The sequence below is a fragment of the Neofelis nebulosa genome, chromosome 4, assembly GCF_028018385.1.
Source record: "Neofelis nebulosa isolate mNeoNeb1 chromosome 4, mNeoNeb1.pri, whole genome shotgun sequence".
NCBI lineage: Eukaryota > Metazoa > Chordata > Mammalia > Carnivora > Felidae > Neofelis > Neofelis nebulosa.
Genome location: NC_080785.1, coordinates 123,940,940 through 123,957,931, shown reverse-complemented (window position 1 = coordinate 123,957,931; position 16,992 = coordinate 123,940,940). Strand labels below are relative to the sequence as shown.

General features: G+C 39.2%; 1 pseudogene; it reads left to right on the top strand.

Moving 5' to 3' along the window:
• Window positions 1-8,532: 8,532 nt before the first annotated feature.
• The window catches only part of LOC131508593 (small ribosomal subunit protein uS2-like), a 30,258-nt pseudogene continuing 21,798 nt past the window's right edge, over window positions 8,533-16,992 (top strand).

Below are 16,992 nucleotides of genomic sequence, written 5' to 3'. Positions count from 1 at the left end.
AGTGAGCAGAATCTGATGCAGGGCTTGATCCCACAACAGCAAGATCATGACCTGAGTCGAAATCTAGAATGAGACACTTAACCAACTGAGACACCTAGGTGCCCTTCAAAATCATTTTAAAGATGCAAACCATAAAAGACTCTTAACTGAAGAGAACAAAAAGGGTTGCTGGAGGGGAGGTGGGTGCTAGGATGGGTTCAATATGTGATGGATATCCAGGAGGGCAGTTGTTGTGATGAACACTGAATGCTGTACATAAGTGACAAATTACTTATGGGTCATATTTATTACTAAAATAATGTACTACATTTTATGAGATTTGATAAGACATTACATTAAAATTATGTTTTAGGGGCACCAGGGTGGCTCAGTTGGTTAAGCCTCCAACTTCGGCTCAGGTTATGATTTCACGGTTCATGAGTTTGAGCCCTGTGTCGTGCTCTGTGCTGACAGTTCAGAGCTTGGAGCCTGCTTAGGATTCTGTGTCTCCCTCTCTCCCTGCCCCTCACCTCTCTCAAAATAAACATTAAAAAAATTAAAATTATGCTTTAATTCTGAAAATAAAGACAAAGATGCAGATACAGTCAAAGAAAGTCAGGCCCAACGTGATCAGAACCCATATGCTTTTCAGTCTGGTGCTCTCTCTACTTAATTCCTTCTTCTCAAGGCTATGAGGGTATGTTAGAGTTCCACAGAGTTTATACTTGAGCCCCTTTTCCTTCTCTTTTCTCTTCCATTCATTATTTCATTCTTTTTCCATAGCTTAAAAGATCAGACTAATATCTAAATGTATTTCTCCAGTGCCAACTTCTCTGAACTTCAGACTTAGAGTTAACGGTTCTACTTATTTGTTTTACAGGCACCTCAAACTTAACATGTGCAATGCAAACTTTCAATTCCCATCCTTCCCACTACAAATCTATTCCCAAGTTATTTTCCATCTACTAGATGAAACTACCATCTTACCAGTTCCTCCACCCAGAATTGAAGATATCAGCCTTGAATTAGTGCCTTTCCCCTTATACTATATCCAACTCTCTAAATAAATCTCAAAAATGTCTCCACCCATTTTCACTGCCACCAACATAGTCTAAGGCACCAACACCAATAGACTACCTCCTAAATGGTCTCTCTGTTCTGATTTTCCCACTTCTAATTCATTAGCTACACAGCAGCCATGCGATCTTTTAGAACCATTCTATTTTAATAAAATTCAATCCCCCCATTATTGCTTACAAGGTCCACAGCAATAATGCCACCTTCTCCCTTGACCACTCTGCGTTAGCCATACTGGCCTCTTATATTTCTTTCCCTCTCTCTCTGAGAGAAAGTCAAGAGCTGAAATTTTGAGTTAAATTCAAGAGTCAGATGCTTAATTGACTGAGCACCCCCTGACCTCTTAAATTTCTCAAACACACCATGGTCTTTCTACTTCAGGGCCTTTTCACATTTTGCTCCTTCTGTCAAGAATGCTCTTCTCTGCATTCCAAGATGCTGGTCCCTTTCATATACCTCAGGACTTTTAGTAAATGTCACTTATAAATAGAGGTCTCTGTCCACTCATCTAAACAAGGCCTTAGTGGGGCGCCTGGGTGGCGCAGTCGGTTAAGCGTCCGACTTCAGCCAGGTCACGATCTCGCGGTCCGTGAGTTCGAGCCCCGCGTCAGGCTCTGGGCTGATGGCTCGGAGCCTGGAGCCTGTTTCCAATTCTGTGTCTCCCTCTCTCTCTGCCCCTCCCCCGTTCATGCTCTGTCTCTCTCTGTCCCAAAAATAAATTTAAAAAAAACGTAGAAAAAAAAAATTAAAAAAAAAAAAAACAAGGCCTTAGTTTCCTTTTGCTCCTTTCTATAGCACCACTGTATTCCCTTTATAGCACTTATAATGACTTGTAATCATATTACTATTATTTGGTTATTGGTTATTACCCATCATGTATTTCTCAGCTAAATATCAACAAGAATCAAATCTGTCTTTTCTATTGTTTCACCCTTGTATCACTCACATCTAGCATAAAGTAGGTATTCAATAAGTGTTCTTTGAATTAATGAAAATGAGGGACATTTACAGCAAGTTTCTCTCTACCCAAAAAGGACACAATGGACCATGGACTTTCATTCTATGTCAACATATTCACTAAGATAGAAGGAATGTCACAATTGAGGATTGCTAAAATACTGAAGGTTGTCAACTATTATTCTCTAGACATCTTTCTTAAATAGTGTCCATCCATCAAGGATGAATTAAATTCAGCCCTGCTTGAAGACAGAATGAAATGACTTTACCCAGCCCCTTATGAACTTATGATTCTTTGAAAAATCCATAAGCTCTCATCTTCCCAGCACACTGATAACTAGGTAATTATCCTTTTGATGAAAAAGGAACCCTTTTTATATCTATCCTTACTGAATTATAGACCTCAAAATGGAATTGGAGTTGAATAGACATCAAGCACCACTGCCTACCAGTTCCCAGCAAAGATGAGAGAGAGATCATTTGTAGTGGTATCTGGGGACTCAGGGACAATGCTGTCAGAGTGTCCTTCCTGCCTTCTCCAGTGACTCCTCACTGTGAGCACTAAGTCCACAGTATTAATTACATTCTCTCCTCATTTTGTGAGCCAGTCCCTAACCAAATAGAAGATGCATTAATTGCCCCACCTTGTCTGTTCAAGGGTTTTGAAATTAAGCCATTCGATTGAAGATTTTGTATAGATTAAGTTTGAGATGCAATTTGAGCCATTCCCACCATGTTAACCAAGGTCAGAGGGCTTTGTTCTGACAGCACATCAATTCCCACATTGCAGTGTACCTGTCCCAGAACACTGTCTTGACACCTGTGTAAGACCCTGTCCACAGTCTCCCCCAATTACTAAATGACTGCTGGAATCATACCATTAACTGCCCACCTGACTGTGCCCAGAACCCACAATATTATGTCTGCCCCATGACCTACAGTTTATTAGCACTACTCAATTATCAATACTGGGTCAGAATAAGCCCTCATTAGCTAGCTACCCCACCCCATAGTCAAGGCTATCACTCCAAGATTTTCTCGCCTAACTCCCCATTTTTAGGGCCTCAGACTACAGACATTTACAGTTGAGCTTATACAAACTATCATGCCCACACTTTTACCTGGTCTCTACATATTAATCCTCTGTGATTTCTTTTCATACAACTGTCAGTTTGGAGGCATAATCGTGTAAGCCTTTACCTTCTGGACATGAGCATTGGAAAACTTCATTATTATTAGTTAAGATACAACAGAGTGACAAATGCAGCTTCAAAAAACTACACAACTTCTTTCCCTTTGAGAATTTTTGCACAGCTTTCCATATTTGGTACCCAAGGACATTTCTTTTCTCTCTCTGCTAACTTGGAGTACAGCAAGGTTACATTAGCTAATAAAAGCCCTCTGCTGACAAAAGATGCTTTTGAAAAGTCACTCAAAAAGGGAGCACTGTTGATAGCTTTATTAAAATAAAATGCCACGTCTTTGTGAAGTTAAAAGTCTCTGGATTGCGGTTAAAAGTCTGGTCAGCTCAAAATACAGTGGAAAGTCTTTAAAGAACCATGTTTTTATTAAGCTGGCCTCACACACATAGCAGCTAGAATGTAAATCCAGACAATTCCAACCCATCTATCATTTCCTTTCTATGTCATGAATAGAAGAATTAAATGAGAGATAGGTTCTATTCTGAACACCAATTAATAGAAGTTATTGAACTCATGATATCAAAACAACTTCATGCAAGTTAACACAATAGTTAGCTAACGGATTTTGCTGATCACGTGACAAGAACACTTAAATATGAATGCTGCACAGATTGCAAAGAAATGGTATTCCCACACACTTCTGTGAAAGTATATTTGCGCAGCCTTTCTAACAGACATATTGATAGTTTGTATTAAAATGTAAAATGCAGATACTCTTAAACTCAGTGATTCCTCTTCAAGATATCCTAGAGAGACAATTGCTCACTTGCAGAAAGGGACCTTTATAGGGATGCCCACTACAGAGCTGTTCATAATTATAAAAATATTGAGACTCAGAAAAGTGCCCATCATCTAGGGAATGGTTCTATGTACATCTATTTGGCCTTGAAAATAATAAGGTAGATTTACATTTACAGTGATTGGGGAAGATATCTATACAAGAATACAAAAAATATCCTATATGTGTAAAAGAGAAACATACTTAAATCTTTACATATATTAGTAAATGCACAAAATAAATACATATTTATTTAAATGTATATAAAAAGGTTGTGAAGAAAATATTTACAAATTATATATCTGGAAAGGGACTTGTAGCTAGAATATATAAAGAATGCTTACAACTCAATAAAAGGACAAATAATCAATTTAAAAATAGACAAAGGATTTGAATAAACATTTCTTCAAAGAAGATACACAAATGGATAATAAGTACATGAAAGATGCTCGAGATTATTAGTCATTATGGAAATGTAACCAAGGCCACAATGAGATAATGCTTCACATTCACTACAATGGCTACAGTAAAACAGATAAGAGCAAATGGTGACAAAGATGTAGAGAAGTTGGAATCCTTATTCATTGCTGGCAGGAATGTGAAATGGTGCAGCTACTATGGAAAACAGTTTAGCAATTCCTCATGTAGTTACTACACATGTAGTTACTGTATGACCCAGCGGTTCCACTCCTAAGCCCGTCTCCAAGAGAACTGAAAATATATGTCCACACAAAAATTTGTACAGGAATGTTCATAAAATATTATTCACCACAGTCAGAAAGTGGAAGCAACCCAAATTTCCTTCAACTGCTAGATGGATAAACAAACTATGCTATATCTAAAAATAGAATATTATTTTGCGATAAGAGGAATGAAGTACTGATATATGCTGTGAAATGAATGAACCTTGAAAACATTATTCTAAATGACAGAAGTCAGACATACAAAGCTTATTGTATGATTCCATTTACACGAATTATCCAGAATAGACAAACCCACAGAGACAGAAAGCATATTAGTAGTTATTAAGAGCTCAGGGGGGCAAAAAATGGGGAGTGACTGCTAATGACAAAAATGTTTTAAAATTAGATAGTGGTGACGGTTCCATAACTCTCTGAAAATGCTGAGAACCACTGAATTGTACATTTTAAAGGAGTGAATTTTATGGTATGTGGATACCTCAATAAAGCTGTTATTTTAAATCATTTTTGAAAAATCTTGAAGGATATCCACCAAGCTAATAAAAGTTGTTACCTTGGCAAAGGGATTAACATATATTTTTAAGAGTAAGAATTGAGCCCTGTATTTCTTATTACAATATGGTTTAAAATACATTGAAAAAAAGGAAGAAAAAGTCATAAGAATCACTCAGAATGGTGCTGTAAAAGAGAAATGAATAGTAGTGTGTTTCACCCTTCTTGATTTACAACCTAAGAGCAGATATTCGTTGCAGAAAATAACCTCTGTTTTTGAACACTTTTCTAGGCCCTGGGTATATAAAAATGCATAAACCATGATTCTTTTCTTCCATGAATTTAAGGTGCATATAAGAGTTGACATAGGTACACACAGCCAATTTTTAAATAGTGTGATAAATGGTACAGTAATAGTATGTACATCTAGCTATGGAAGCACAGGGGCAGGGACCCAGGGGAAAGGAGACTTTAAAAAATATGCAGAAGTTAGCCAAGCAGAGAAGAGGTAAAGGCAGGCAGCCAGCAAAAACAGCGTGGGCAAAAGCCTGTAGAGGTGCTGGGGCATGGAGTTTTTAGAGAAGAGTGAACATCAGCAGTTAAGCCTGTAACCAATGGTTTATGGAGGAGATTCTTACAGATGGAAGGGTAGGCTGGAATCAGACTGAAAAAGTCTTTAAACAATGCCTTGAGAAGGAATTAGGACATTATTGTGTAGGCAAGGGAAAGGAGCAAAGGAAAGGAGGAGACCAGATAGAAAGACATGTGACAGAGAGCTAAGAAAAATTCCTGATTTATGGGGCACCTGAGTGGCTCAGTTGGTTAAGCATCCACCTCTTGATTTCGGCTAAGGTCATGATCTCACAGTTCGTGGGTTTGAACCCTGAACTGGGCTCTGTGCTGACATCGCAGAGCCTGCTTGGGATTCTCTCTCTCCCTCTCTCTCTCTCTCTTCTCTCTCTCTCTCTCTGCCCCTCCCCTACTTGTGCATGCCCTCTCTCTCCCCCCTCCCTCAAATAAATAAGCATTTTAAAAAATTTTAGAAAAATTTCTGATTTAACCAAGGCAGGAAAGAGCTTGTGGACTAGAGCTGGGGCAGGGGCAGTGAAGAGTGAGGTCAGACTCAAGAAATATTTCAGAAATAGAATAAGCCAGACTCTGGGACTGACTGGTGTGGGAGGGAGAAAGGGGGTGGCAGTGACTTTCAGAAGCCATTAGTTGTCAGAGCACATATACAGAGATTCCACTCAGACTTGCTTGCCCCTCAGGAAATAAATGGGAGATGAAAAAATGGGTTTCATATACAATAAAAGAAAATATGTCTTGTACTTTGCATACTTCTAGATAGATAGATCCTCTTGAGCTCCAGCTGTTGTGACATCATGTACTAGGGCAAAGAGTATTTAACTTGTAGCATATACATACTTAGTTATATGTTATGCATTATGTCAAGTACTTTATGTGCATAATTTCATTGAGTCCTCAGGACACCCCATTGTAGAGAAAGAAAATGGAGGCTTATTGATATTAGAAAAAAAAAAAAAAAGGTTCAAACCCAGGCAGTCTGACTTCAGAGGCCAATGTTTTTAACGACTGTACTATCTTCTGACAAAGATGCCTCCAAGAGGTTGAATTAAACAGCTTTACTTATCCACTTCCAACAAAGGAAGGTCAGATTATAAACTTACCCTCCTTTCCCTCTCACCAGATCAAAAGCACATCCAGAGCATCCATTATGTCCTCCTGGTGAGATCAAAATGACTCTTCGATCCTGGCAGTGACTTCCAGGATGTTTGCAGTGGCCACGTGAAGCAGACACATCTATCAAAAAGCAGGACAGCTATGTGGTCTGCTGGGGAATCCAGGCAACACTAAAGTGCCTTCCAAAAAAAACACCAGTTCTTAATATGTGGAGATTCAGAGACTCGCTATAGTAAACATAGGTTGTTTTTTACTACTTAGCTTATACTTGCCACTTTTGTGTTAACATCATCCCAACTTTTCTCTTGGGAACCATACATGATCTCAACTCAGTCTGTATGGTTGGGGTGGATGTACTTCATCTCTAACTTCAGGGGTGAGCATATGACTCAGAGCTGACCCATCATGACATCTTACCTCCTTTGCTCCAGGACTTGGCTCAGAGTTGGGCATGTGATGCAGTTCAGTCCAATGATAGGCCCAGGATACTTTTTAAAATTAACCAGTAAGAAAAAAATCTTCTGTTTCTTATGTTTGGACCTGTAAGGAAGAACACTTGAAACTTCCAGGCACATGAATATGGCCAGACTCTGTTTGAGCTGGTTAGCCAAAAAAGAGGGATTAAGAGTTGCAAGATAGAAACAGGGAAACTTTGAGTACCTAAATCAAACCATTCCTGAAACTTAACCTGAACTTTTCTTTTGGTTACACAAGCCAATACATTTCCCTTGCTATTAGCACTATTTTGAATTTTTGACATCTGTAAGCAAATAAACAACAACAAAAAATCACAAGAAAGAAAAACCTAAAACACCTGCCTCAATAAAACTACAATGTGCTGGGTAGGCAGTTAGCTAGCTTTCCTGCAAAGGAAACATTCAGAGGGGGCTGCTACTTCCAAGGCTTTTTCTGCCAAGATCTATCTAGAAAAAGCAGCTAATGTAAGAGCTGTCACATCCAGAGGTGTTCAGCATTGGCCTTGTAAATACTACATTATACAGAGCAACTGTGGGGCATAAGCAACAGAAGAGAAGGTTAAGTAATCTCTGTGTGCATACTATGGACCTGCTGTCAGCCCAACTTTCTCACATTCTGGTAAAAACAATTTCTTCTATCCTGACATCTTGCATGAGGGTGTTCTCTCTCAGAATGTCCTCCATATTCAAGTCCAGCTGTTCTAGCCATTTTGAAGACATTTCTAGATTAATCTACTCCAAGGAATCTTCCCTGGTTATTGTACCCTTTACTGGCATCTCCTGTGAGCTCCTATAATGCTTAGACCTAGTACTTCCCACATGGGATCCAGGCAAACAAGGCAAATTTTTCTATCTGGCTTGGGAGAATATTCCTCAAGTGTGATTTCCATATGTGCTGTAGGCCCACCAGGAGGGCAGTAGAAGAGGAATTGGGGGCTTTTGTCAAGTCTACAAGAGGTATAGATTTTAATATTGCAAGGAGAAATTGATAGGGTTTTTAATATTCTACAATTTTGCAATTCTGAAAAGGGCTTCCTGGAGAAGGACAAGTGCTCACCATAAGCCAAGGGTGTGAGCACTAAGGCTTTAATACAAGGGGCTCTGGGGGCCTTCTTTATTCCTTCCAAGGGTTGTGAACTGATGCAGAACTACAAGTGCAATGCTGTAAGATGCGGTCCAGAAGTGATGCTGAAAGTAAGGCTAAATGTGCAGGTGTTGAGAGCTCAGAAAGCCAGACTTCAACAGACATCAAAGTGTCTCTGAGGAATACTCTGATAAACGAGTCCCCTGGGAACACTCCCGACCAGTAACACTCCTGACAAGAGACACCAAGGAGAGTGGCTTCTGACATTATGGCCACAAACACAGCAAAATCCTTTGTGTGGAACTCCTTTGCAAAGAGCAGCTAGACTCTGGCTAGAGAGTCTGGCTGGGGAACATTTCCCAGCGGCAGCTCAGCCTCTCGGCCCTTCCAACATGAGAGGCTGGATGGCATTGTATTCAGATAATGGGCCATGGACTGACAGACTTGGGCTGTTATGATAGCTGTGCCCCTGACTATTGTGTGACCTTGGGGAAATCTCTAATCACTCTAAGCCTGATTTTTTATCATTCATAAAATATGGATAATACTATCACCTCACAAAGGTCTGCAGCAGATAAAATGCAATACAGCACACGAAGTGCTTAACTCTGCCTGGAACAAGGTAAACTGCTAAGTAAGTGTTAGGCATCATCATCATTATTGTCATTATCCAGAAGACCGTGGTGATTAGAAACTGTTGGTATCTCAAGATGCCATTCACTGAGAAGACAGGATAATAAATTCTTCTGCAGAAACCCAGAGCAGTTTGAGGTCCAGACTTAGCTTAGAGCTCTGGTTAATCATGGAGACCCTATGTTGTAGAAACCTCAGATTTCTAATAAAAGATGTAGCTTATAAAGGAAGATTACACAGATATTATCTTGAATTGCTTGTTAATTTTTCCATACGCTTTAATTTTGTTATCCTAGTTAGATTATAAACTTCTTGGGACGCCTGGGTGGCGCAGTCGGTTAAGCGTCCGACTTCAGCTCAGTTCACGATCTCAAGGTCCGTGAGTTCGAGCCCCGCGTCGGGCTCTGGGCTGATGGCTCAGAGCCTGGAGCCTGCTTCCGATTCTGTGTCTCCCTCTCTCTCTGCCCCTCCCCCGTTCATGCTCTGTGTCTCTCTGTCTCAAAAATAAATAAATGTTAAAAAAAATTTTTTTAATAAATAAATAAATAAACTTCTACAAAACATGACCATAACTTTCAACTCTTATTCTATCAAAGGGTCTAAATCAAGGTCAAAGGCCCTCGTTCACTGGCTGTCGGCAACAATGGCCCAAAATGGATGGCTGTAGTCATTCCCACAGTGACAGAAAATATTGCAGGTTATCAGCAATGTGTGAGGAGAGGAAACTCAAAGGTTACACAAAGAACATGGCATCATAATAGTTCTATAAAAATATTACATAGCAGGAGTCTCAAAAATATTCATATCTTTTGAAATAATAATTCTGTTTCTAGGAAATAGAATTTCCTACCAAAATAATCTAGAAAGTAGAAGAATGTGATGTGGAAAGCCATTCTTCTTGATAGAATATATAAGCAGAGAAATTTTAAAACAATCTATGTAACAATAGAAATATGTTATGTAAACTACGGATCTTCTTTCATGTAAAGTGCTTATTAAAAATAATGCTTAAGGGCTACCAGAGTGGCTCAGTTGGTTAAGCATCCCAGTTCAGCTCAGGTCATGATCTCGTGGTTTGTGGGTTCAAGCTCCACACTGAGCTCTGTGCTGACAGCTCAGAGCCTGGACCCTGCTTGGATTCTTCCTGGCCAAGAAGCCCAGCAGAAGTGAAGGAGCCCAGACCTTTTACACCTACAGGACATTGGAATACCAAAAAAACAAAACACTTCTAAATTCTCCTCTGGGGCAAGGAAAGACCAAGGTCTGTAACTTACATATTCTTTTCTGAGAGGGAGAAGAAAACAAAACAAAACAAAACAAAACTAGCTCTCATTAAAGACACCATCAGTGGGGAGTACTGTCACCAAGATGATGACATAGGTAGTTCCTGACTTCACTTCCTTTCACAAGAACAACTACCAACTCTTCAAGAACAAGGCACCACTGAGAGAATCCTAGCACATGGAGGTAAGGTTCAAGCACCCCCAACCCTGCACCAGGGAGCCCCAGACAGACTGCATTAGAAGTATAAGAGAAGCAGCTACACCCTGACCCAACTGCCTCTCCCCCAGCCCAGCCCATCATCAGGCTGAGAGGTCTTTCCTGAGCTTCAGTGCCTTTAGTGGGAAGAGAAGACCTAGGGGGGACAACCAGTGACCCTAGCATTGTGGGTCACTTTGTGGGAGCCACTAACTCTGATCTCACCCCATGGGAACTTCAGGGGAATCTGCAGGGCACAACCACTGGAAATCTGAATGTGATGGAGCCAGGGGAGCAGCTTGCTACAACTAGCACATGGATCTTGACAAACCTATCTGTACAGTTCATATCTGTAGTGCCCATGTACTACTCCCAACTAGTAGCTTTTCTCACATGCAAAACCAAGTTGTTGGTACTATCTGACCTGAAAACATAAAACAGTGCAGGTCTGATTGATTCAGATCCTCAAACAGGAGTTTTGCCAGCCTGAGAGCTTGGTTTGCCCATGCCCAGGCAAGAAGCTAAATGACAGCCACACCCCCTCTAGAGAAATTGGGGGGGGGGGCGGGGAATTACGCACAAAACAAGATCAACAAAGCAATAGAGAGGAACAAACAAACAGACATCCCATAGGGGAAAAATACAATAAGTAAACTAAAGAATTCAATAGAGAATTTTAAAAACAGACTTGACCATATAGAAGAAGAAACAGAGACCTGGAAAATAGAATATTAGAAAGTATCCAGTCAAAAGACAAAAGCAAAATGAATAAAAAATGAGTGAAGAAAGCCTACAAGACTTATGGGACACAATGAAAAGAAACAATACTTACATTGTGGGAAATACAAAAGGAGAAGAAAAAGAGCAAGAGGAAGAAAGTATATTTAAAGCAACAGGAAGAAAGTATATTTAAAGCAATAATTGCTGAAAACTTCCCAAACCTGAGAAGAGAAATGGACATCCCAACCAATGAGGCCCAAAAGATTCCAAATAGGTTGAAGCTGGATAGGGCTAAACCAAGATACAGTCTGATTATTACAAGTCAAAGAGAAAGAATTTTGAAAGTAACAGAAGGAAAGAAAAAAGTACATATAAGGGAAGCCTAATAAGACTTATCAGCAGCTTTCTCAACAAAAACATTTCAGGCCAAGAGAGACTACAATTGCATATTCAAAATGTTGAAAGAAAAAAATGGTCAGGAAAAAATTCTATACCCAACAAAACTGTGCTTCAAAAATAAAGGTGGGATCAAGACTTTCTTGAATAAACAAAAACCGAGGGAGTTCATTACCATCAGACCCCTTACACGAAATGCTAAAAGGAGTTCCTGAGTGAAAATAAAAGGATGCTTACTAACATCACAAAAACATAAACAGGTAATAAAAAACTAAGGGTAGTGGTAAATATATTGTGAAAGTTATATTCTGTAACATGGTGATAGTGATGCATATCTCATTCAGAAACATAGTTTAAAAGTTATAACAATGAAAATAGTAAAAATAGCCTTAACTATAATAATCTGCTAGTAGTTTTACAATATAAAAATATGTACATTATAACAACAATAACCTAAACTGTAATGGGGAGAAGTAAAAGTATAAAGTTCAGACATCTATTAAAGTTGTTATCAACTTAAAATAGGAGATTATAATTTTAAGATTTTTATATAAGCCTCAAGGTAACCACAAGGGAAAAACCTGTAGCAACTACACAAAGAACATAATAAAAGAATCAAAGCCTAGTGATACCCAAAAGACATCAAAATACACACAAAAAAGACAGCAAGGTAAGAAACAAGAAACAGGAGGGTTTTCCTCGTCCCTCAAACACAGCTGTATTGAGGTCAGATCAGTTGGAACACCCAGGAAATCAGTCTGCAAAGTGACAAAGGATCTCCATAGTTGGAAAGAGACAACGTGGCAGGTGCGAGGTACATGGAAGTGAATTGGGTGAGAGAAAAGCTGTGGTGCCATGGAGGAGGAAGGAACCCCTTCTACGGAAAGACAAAAGGGAGAGAAAGAGAGAGGAGTTGAGTAAGTGTGGCATCGGGTTTGCACAAGAGGAAAACCTCTCTAGACCACAAACTGGGGAGTGAGAAGTACTTAGTACTGCAGGGTTTTTTGGCAAACAGCTTTTGAAGCTTAAACTCTGACGTTTTGGAAGCTTGTGACTTTCTCCAGAGCAGAACTATGGTGCATGTTCCTGGGGAGAAGGAGGGAGCTGGCTTGGGAGTGCATAGTGTGGTGTAGGGATCTCCAGCATGCACTGGGAGAGAACAGTCCCTTTCCTGGAGTACTCTAGGAAGAAGACATATTGCCTCTACAAGGACAAAAGACCCTGTAGGCATCAACAAGAGGTCTTTTCTCAGCAGGAGACAGAGGTGCACCCAGAGGGAATATAACCTTGTTGCTTCTTTCCATACACTGCAGGTGTAGGACTGCCTTTCTGGGACAAAGGACTTCAAACAAAGCATGCAGAGGCTCTACTCCAAAGGAGGGGGTGGGTCTGTGCAGTACTGTGTCCTTTAAGACTTCGAGTTTTTTTTTTTAATTTTTTTTCTTTTAATGTTTGTTTATTTTTGAGACAGAGAGAGAGGGAGACACAGAATCTGAAACAGGCTCCAGGCTCTGAGCTGTCAGCACAGAGCCTGACGCAGGTCTCGAACTCACAGACTGCAAGATCATGACCTAAGCCAAAGTCAGAAGCTTAACCGACTGAGCCACCCAGGCGCCCCTAAGACTTCGAGTTTTGAATCCCAGCCTCATGCCAAAGATAAATGCAGGAAAGCTGTGGCACAAGGTGAACTGACTGCCCTTGCTATTCTGTGAGGGATGCTTGAATGGTGGGCGGCAGGGAGGGGGGCTGAGATTCCTGGTAGGACACAATAGATTGGGGGTGGTGGCACTTCCTGCCCAAAACCAACATGGTAGGATTTCAGAGAGCAGCACAGCAGCCCCCAATGGAGGCAGGACTCAATTACACCAACACCGCCCACCCCCCACTCCCTACTCCCATTCCTGGCAATGCTTATTTACTGGGGCAAGACTGACTCTGAGCCAACACAGCAGGCTTCTCCTCCAGAAGACCAGCACGGCCAATACCCCCCATGCACCAAGTGTACTGAAAATCTAGTACTTCAAAATGACACCTGCAGTTCTGATGGAAAGAAGACCAGGCTTACTTTTTTTCTCTCTCTCTTTTCTTTCTTTTCTTTTTTCTTCATTTTTTCTTTTGGAATCAGGCACATAGTTTCTTGTTTGTTTGTTTCATTTCCTTTTCTCTTTTTTTTGGAATCAGGCTTCAATTATTCTTCTCTCTCTCTCTCTCTCTCTCTCTCTCTCTCTCATTTCTTTTTCTTTGGAATCAGCCTTGTAGTTTTTTTTTTATTCCCTGGGGTTTTTTTCATTCCTTTTCCTTTTCTCTTTTTTTGGGATCAGGCTTTTTTTTTTCCTTTTTTTCCCAGGTTTATTCTAACAAACAAAACAAAGCACACATAGTTAAAGGTCCAAACACTTCCCTCTGCAGAGGACTAACCACTAGGGAAGAGCAGGCAAACAAAACAGCACAGTGCACACAACGTACACCAGAAACACTTCCTGGTGCGCCAGGCCCTGGACAGTGTATAGCATTACTCTCAGGTGCAGGAAACATAGTAAGCTTTTAAAACACACAAAAGACAGACAGTATGACAAGACAGAGGAATTCTTCCCAAAATAAAGGTCAAGAAGAAATCATAACCAGGAACTAGTTCAAAACAGATATAAGCTATATATCCAAACAAGAATTTAGAACAACAGTCATAAGACTACTAGCTGGCTTGAAAAAACCATAGAGAAATACTTGCTGCAAAGATAGAAACCTAAACACTAGTTGGGCTGAAAAAAAATGCTTAAACTGAGATGCATAACTGACTAGATACAGTCACAATGAGTACTAAAGAAGCAGAAAAGAAAGTAGGTGATATAGAAGATAAAATAATGGAAAATAACAAAGCTGAAAAGAAGAGGGAAAGAAAACTATTAGATCACAGAGGAGACCTAAGGAACTTAATAATTCCATAAGATGAAACAATATCCATATCATAAGAGTCCCAGAAGAAGAAGAGCAGGAAAATAGGGCAGAGGTTTATTTCAACAAATCATAGCTGAGAACTTCCCTACTCTGGGGAAGGAAACGGGCATTAAAGTTCAAGAGCCACAGAGAACTCCCCTCAAAATAAAAAAAAATAAAAATAAAAAAAACAGGTCAACACCACAACATATCATAGTGAAACTGGAAAAATACAAAGAGAGAATTCTGAAAACAATTAGGGATGAAAGGTCCTTAACCTACATGGTAGACACATAAGGTTAGCAGCAGACTTGTCCACTGAAAGTTGGCAGGCCAGAAGGGAGTGACAGGAAATATTCAACGTGGTGAATGGGAAAACTAAGCAGCCAAGAATTCTTTATCCACCAAGGCTGTCATTCAGAATACAAGGAGAGATAAAGAGTGTCCCAGAAAAACAAAAACTAAAGGAATTCATGACAACTAAACCAGCCCTGCAAGAAATTTTAAGGGGGACTCCCTGAGTGGAGGAAAAAAAAAAAGGACCAAAGCAACAAAGACAACAAAGGACCAGAGAACATTACCACAACAACATAAACCTAGAAATCAATCGTAAAAGGAAAACTGAAAAATTCACAAACACTTGGAAATAAAATAAATTTATCCTAAACAACCAGTGGATCAGAAAAGAAATTAAGAGTGAAATAAGTCAGACAGAGAAAGACAGATACTATATGTTTTCACTCATATGTAGATCCTGAGAAACTTAACAGAAGACCATGGGGGAAGGGAAGGGGAAAAAAAGTTACAGAGAGGGAGGGAGGCAAACCATAAGAGACTCTTAAATACTGAGAACAAACTGAGGGTTGACGGGGGGGTGGGGGGAGAGGGGAAAGCAGGTGATGGGCATTGAGGAGGGCACCTGTTGGGATGAACACTAGGTATTGTATGGAAACCAATTTGACAATAAATTATAGTTTTAAATAAATAAATAAATAAATAAATAAATAAATAAATAAATGTAAAGGGCAAAAAAGAAAAAAGAAAAAGAAAAGAAAGAAAAATCTACAGCCCAGGTGTATTTAGAAATAGGTCTTAAACTCTTGAATCTCATGTAATAAACTATTCCCATATCATTAAGTGCTCAAATTTTTGTCATAATTGGAAAAGGTAGTCACTCTTCCAGTTGCCAGCCTCAAACAAACAAATGTGAAGCATGTGAACACAGGTGCACTAAAGTTTTTTGTTTATTGCAAACTTTGGTTCATTCTCTTATTTTGTAAGATACCAAAATTCCCGTTTCTAATCTAATTGCACAGGGATAGTTTGATTTTTCTGGGAGCAAGAGAGAGACTATGTATAGCATTCCAAAAGTAAAACAACTTCAACAACAACAACAAAAAAAAAAATTAAGAGAAAATAAATGGTTTCTTGAGACAAATGAAAATAGAAATACAACAAACCAGAACTTATAGAATACAGCAAAAGCAGTTCTAAGAGGAAACTTCATAGCAATAAACACCTATATTAAGAAACAGGAAAGATCCCCCATAAATAACTCAACTCATTACTGTAGGGAACTAGAAAAAGATGAACAAACTGAGCTTAAAGTTGGGAGAAGAAAAGAAATAATAAGGATTAGAGCAAAAATAAACTGAAGAGAGAATACAAAAACAAGAGAAAAGATTAACCACAGTAAGAATTTGTTGTTTGAAAAGATAAACAAAATTGACAAGATCTCGGCTAGACTAACCAAAGAAAAAAGAGAGTGGTACCAAATTAATATGGTACCCATATGTATTCTGAACCCACAGAAATACAAAGGATCATAAGAGGCTACTATGAACTACAGGCCAACAAACTGGACATCCTAGAAGAAATGGAAAAGTTCTTAGAAACATACAGCTTAACAGGACCAAATCAGGAAAAAAATTAAAAAGCTGAAGAGACCAATTGCCAGTAAGGAAATTGAATGAGTAGTAAAGAATCTCCCAATGATGAAAATCCCAAGACCAGATGGCATCACTGGTGAATTTTACAAAACACTTAAAGAAGAATTAAAAACAATGATTCTCAAACTCTTCCAAATAATCAAGGAAGAGGGGACACTCTGAAACTTATTTTAAGAGGCCAGCATTATTGTAATGTCAAAACCTGAAAAGGATGTTGCTAGAAAAGAAAACTACAAGCCCATATCCCTTATGAATACTGATGTAAAAATTCTAAATAAATACTAGCAAACTAATTCAACATCACATTAAAAGTATCACTCACCATGAGCAAGTGGGATTTATCTCTGGGATGCAAAAATGGTTGAAATATGCAAATCAATCAATGTGACACATTAATAAAATGAAAGAATTGTATGATAATTTCAATACATAGA